The sequence below is a fragment of the Octopus bimaculoides genome, chromosome 7 (genome assembly GCF_001194135.2).
Source record: "Octopus bimaculoides isolate UCB-OBI-ISO-001 chromosome 7, ASM119413v2, whole genome shotgun sequence".
NCBI lineage: Eukaryota > Metazoa > Mollusca > Cephalopoda > Octopoda > Octopodidae > Octopus > Octopus bimaculoides.
In genome coordinates this window covers 36,854,283-36,859,936 of record NC_068987.1, presented here as the reverse complement: position 1 = coordinate 36,859,936, position 5,654 = coordinate 36,854,283, and the positions used below count along the sequence as shown (strand labels likewise).

General features: G+C 34.7%; 1 protein-coding gene across 3 annotated transcripts in view; it reads left to right on the top strand.

The window, feature by feature from the left end:
• Positions 1–5,654, top strand: part of LOC106874046 (uncharacterized) — a 163,309-nt gene that overhangs the window by 9,791 nt on the left and 147,864 nt on the right. The window contains exon 1 of one of the 3 annotated variants that reach the window (XM_052969500.1): positions 4,555–4,662. The exons of the other annotated variants lie outside the window; for them this stretch is intronic. The gene's annotated coding sequence lies outside the window, so the exon portion shown is untranslated. Of the gene's footprint in view, positions 1–4,554; positions 4,663–5,654 lie in introns of those variants that run through there. 3 annotated transcript variants of the gene reach the window in all.

Below are 5,654 nucleotides of genomic sequence, written 5' to 3'. Positions count from 1 at the left end.
ATATATATATATATATATATATATATATATATATATATATACACACACATATATGTACATATGTGTGTATAGACAAACACACACGCACACACAGACACACACACACATATATTGTTGAGCAATACATTACTTGTTATGGCATAAAATGTTACCGTCTGTTTCATGCTAACTACTGCACTTGGCCATATGGACGACTCTTCTGATAAGCTGACCGGATGCGCTAACGTCATTTATACTGGAGGTATTTTGTTCTATTTGGATGGTTTTTGGTAAAGAGACCTAGATCGAAACACAATCGTACTTGACTATGTTACTAAATACCGAACTGGTACTTTCTGGCATTTTTAGAGACTGAAGCTAAACAGCTGATACACACTTTGGTAAATAATTGATATGTAAAATTTGTAAAAAGTAAAACTTTTATAAAGTTCATAATGTAATCATGTGATACGATCGAATTCAATTTCTTTCGGGGAGAAAAACACAAACATAAAACTTTTAAAAGCAGATGTATATTCAATTAAGAGGTTATGAATTATGTTTTCTAAAACTGCTATTTCCCTGATTTAGCCATAGGTATTCCTTTGTGAAATGAATGATTATTCTTTTGAATCCTTGATTAAAAGAAACCTTTTATTGGAGATCATTAGGACAATATGCATCAACTTCAATTCACCAAAGAGGATTATTACTGGGAGCAACATAGCCCAACAATACGACAACAGCAGGAATACTGACAATGTCACTAGCAATAGGGAAAAAAGTAAAAATATAAAAATACAGCTGGCAACCATCTTGCCTTTGAATCACATTAAAATAAGACAGAAATCATACATATAACAATTTCTCGGAGTTATGAAATCTTAATAGTCATGATTGAGATAAAAAAATTAAAATAATTAATGTAGTTTCTTCCTTTAGTTATATGGATACAACGAAAGAAACTTCATCGCCAATTAAATCATTTCAATGGAAAACAATTACATCAACAGGCATTTATTTAATGAGAGAGATCGTTACTGACAGTAACATTAGCTATGAAAGAAATTGATCAACATCCACCATATTTGCCACAAATGGGCGGAAGAGCTGCCATAACAAGCCAATACAATTAGTAAAAGTATTGACAGATTATAGGGATCCAGAAGTATTAATTAAAATTAAGTCACATTGAGAAGAAAAAATCATTATCTTATCAACTAATTCTAGTGAAGACTGTTAGGGGAGATAAACACAGTATTTAAATGTAATAATAGTGGTAGTAGTAGCAGCAGCAACTGCAATAACAGCTGAAATAGCAGAAGTAGCAGCAACAGTAGTAGAAATAGTAGTAGAAATAGTAGTAGTAATAGTAGTAGTAGTAGTAGTAGTAGTAGTAGTAGTAGTAGTAGTAGTAGTAGTAGTAGTAGTAGTAGTAGTAGTATGGGAGAACGTATACTAGTATTTAACTGAATTAAAATAAAATTATAAATAGAATGAAGTGGGAAAGGTGAGTGAGTTTTTCAGCTTGAGGCAAGAACTCGGGGCATATTTCAATCTTATTTAATCTCATCGGTCAAACATCTTTTAATTTAATCTGTGAGTCAAACTGCCATCCGCCACCGATCTATGAGCGCTACCCTCACGAAGAGGCGCTTCATACATTGGAAATATAAAACTATAACATTTGTAAGGCTGAAAATTTTAAGAACCTATTTCCAAAGGTAAGATAATAAGTTACCTGACATTTCCCCGCATACAGAGTATGAACTTCGAGAAACACGTAAGAGCGTAACAATTGTATGGCTGATCGTCTATAACGCTTATTTGCAAAGTTTCTATTTATAAACTGTGTGAAAGTTTTGCCTGAAGTCATATTTGCAGAAGTACCATTTACTAAATGTCGGAGTTAAGGAAAACAAGTAGCCCAGTAATCTTTTACTGTTGGATTTCTGGAGAGCATATATGTAAAAGTACAATTAAAAAAACTTATCAGAGCATTAAAAAAAAAATCTGTTTATAGTCTGCGGATAGTACTTGCAAATGTACAATTACTTAAGTGGAGGCGCAATGGCCCAGTGGTTAGGGCAGTAGACTCGCGGCCATAGGATCGCGGTTTCGATTCCCAGACCGGGCGTTGTGCGTGTTTATTGAGCGAAAACACTTAAAGTTCCACAAGGCTCCGGCAGGGGATGGTGGCGAACCCTGCTGTACTCTTTCACCACAACTTTCTCTCACTCTTACTTCTTGTTTCTGTTATGCCTGTAATTCAAAGGGTCAGCCTTGTCACACCGTGTCACGCTGAATATCCCCGAGAACTACGTTAAGGGTACACGTGTCTGTGGAGTGCTCAGTCACTTGCACATTAATTTCATGAGCAGGCTGTTCCGTTGATCGGATCAACTGGAACCCTCGATGTCGTAAGCGACGGAGTGCCAAAAACACCAACCATTACTTAGCAAACTATCTGACCTTTTGTCCTCGGGTAGAGCAATATCTTACACCAGATTAAGAAACACGCTAACTTTTGAATGGTCGAAGTTCATGAAATCTTATTTGCAAAGTTAGCTACAAAACAAGGAGCTTAAGCATTATATGGCTGCAAGTCTGCAAATCTTATTTGTAAGATTGCAATGTTGAAGACACGACCTGATTGTGTTTCCTAATATAGATTGGGATCATAATGGGAAAACAAGAAATGTTGTAACGTCCGAATTTATTGAGCTATTATCTAAAATGGTTGCCTTTATTGAACAAACTATTTGCGCATTTCTTTTCATGTATAGCGAGATATCATCTAAAAAATAAACAAAATAAAAATGTAACCATTGTATACCTGAAAGTCCCGAGATTTTTGCAATAGTATAAATACTGTATAAACCATTTCTTAATTTTTCCTATGTAGAGAATAATTTACTACGGAAACGAATTACCTCATTACTAGTGTAGAGATGAACATCTGGAAATCGTCTTTGAAGATTTCCCATTATTGAACAGATTATCTGAGAATTTTAACTTATGTAGAACGATGTGATACTCCGAAAAAAAAATTTAACCTTTGCATAGCTGAAATACTGGCGATCCAATTTGCTATGGTATCTTTATCGGACAGTCTGATAGCTTTCTCACATTTAATGCAAAATCTCGCTCCGGAAACAATAGAGCTTATAATTTTTGTACATCTGAAACTGTAGAGATCTTATTTGCAATGTTAACATTACTGGAGTAAATATATAGACTTTTTATTCGCGAAAAACGAAATCATACTTCGCAAATAAAAAGAAAAACACGCTGTTAGATTTATGGAGATGACATTTTTCAAACAATATTTGTAAAGGTACCATTTGTGAAAAAATCCTTTGACAGTTTTTCTCCGTGAAATGCAACGCTGTCTTCGAAAAACAAGAAAACATTTGTACGGCTGAAATATTGGACATTATGTGACAATATATCATAACACACTATCAGCGTTTTCCCTCTTATGGTTTAAAATCTTATCCCAGAAGCGTAGAACACTTTAACAGCTACTCGCTTGAAAGTATGGAGATAAGTTGCAAATATACCACTATTGCTCATATCAATTGAGTGCTTTTATTAATTTTGAGGTAAATCATTCCCGTGAAACAAAAATGTCCAGAAATCTGTATGGCCATTATTGAATAAACTATTCATGCGCTTACTTTCATATAAGGTAAGATCTTCCTTTCAATAAAAAGAAACCGCCAAACTCTGAAGATTTTCAAGTCAGGGGATCTTATTTGCAACGGTTCCATTGTTGACTAAACTGAATGTTATTTATACTGAAATCTTGTAGAATTTGTACAGCCTATACGTTTTGGAGTTTACTTGTATGGGTTAAATTACGGAATACTCTATCAGAGTGTTTTTCTTCATGTAAAGATATATCTTACTCTAAAAAAAAAAAAAAAATGAAAACGTAGCAAATGAACGGTTGAAATTCTAGCGATACCAAGCTGGCAGAAGCGTTGGCACGCCGGACAAAATGCTTAGTGGTATCTCTTCCGGCTGTTTACATTCTGAGTTTAAATGCCACCGAGGTTGACTTTACCTTTCATCCCTATGGAGGTCGATAAAATAAGTACTAGTTGAGCATTGGGGTCGATGTAACCAACTAATTCTTCCGTTTAAAAATTTAAGCCTTGTGGCTATAGTGAGAAAGATATTTGCAAATTATAATTTTGCAAATATAATTTTGAAATTGCATTAATTAAAGTAAAATCTTGCTCTGGAAAGTAATCCTACATCATTTCTTCGACTGGAAGCTTAGCTACTTCATTTGTCAATGTGAACTTTTGAAAAACTGTCTAACCGCTTTTCTAATGTAGACCTAAATCTTACTCTGGAATCAAGAAACCGTGCAAACTCTGTACGGTTGAGAGATTGCAAACTTAATTTGCAATAGTATCATTATTCAGCAAATAAACATATTTTTTGTCATCGTGTAGACCATAATCTTACACTGGAAACATAAAATACTGTGACATTTGTTATTCTAGAAATTTCACATCTTATTTGCAACTGTACAGTTACCGAGCAAATTATTTCTTAATTTTTCTTTTCACAGTGCAAAATGTTGCTCAAGTAAGAAGGAAACAATTAACGTTTGGGCGAGTAAAAGACTAGAAATCTTATATTATAAAGCAAACTTTGTTTACTTTCATCGTAAGTTGAATTTATTCCATAATGTATGATTACTGAAAAAAATATCTGCATTCTTTTCTTCTATCGTGCTAATGATTGTTGAGGTAACAAAGAATCCTCTAACGTTTTTAAGAGTGAAAGGCAGGATTACTTATTTGGGAAGTTACAATTAGAGAAAAGATCTCTACGTTTGGTTTTAATCCAGTGTAAAATCATATTCGGGATACAGAAAAGCCCAATCACTCTCGGACGGCTGAATGCTTGGAGCTGTTGTGGAACAAACTGCACCTGTGACGTCGCAACTCATTTCCGCAGCTGAGTGAACTGGAGTAACGTGAAATTAAGTGGCTTGCTCAAGAACACAACGCACGGCCCGGTCCGGAATTCGAACTCACAACCTCACGGTCGTAAGTTCGACGCTCCAACCGCTGAGCCGACTGAAGGCGAAGCTATGTGGAGGCAAGCTTCTTACCACAAAGCCACATCTATGCCTGTATGTCTATTAATTCGATGATTCTTTCATCTATTATTATTATTATGATTTGCTTTTTAATTGGTATTTTTTGTTGTATATTATTTTACGATATTTTTCAATATAAATCTTCCTGTTTTGATATTTCTACTTTTAATGTGCTTTTAACTTTTTAATTATTCTATTTAATTGTTCGTTCATTGTGCGCGCGCACTATACACCCATAAACACACATGTATATAGTAATTTCGTCTTGCCTGACTTGGAAATTTTCTAGCTGATAAACTAGTTGGAAAGTAGGGATGTTACACAATGATCAGGGATGGTGTGTGTCAAAGCTATTTTAAATTACTCAGATACTGTTTTGTTTTAGCTTCAATGTTTTGCTTTATTAACTTGGTTTTTCACTTCAGTATGGAGAGTTTCCAGTGTTCGTGGTACTTAATTGTAGATTTTTATGCATATACACACACACGCGTACGCTCGCACACACACACAAACACACACACACACACACACACACACAAACACACACACACGC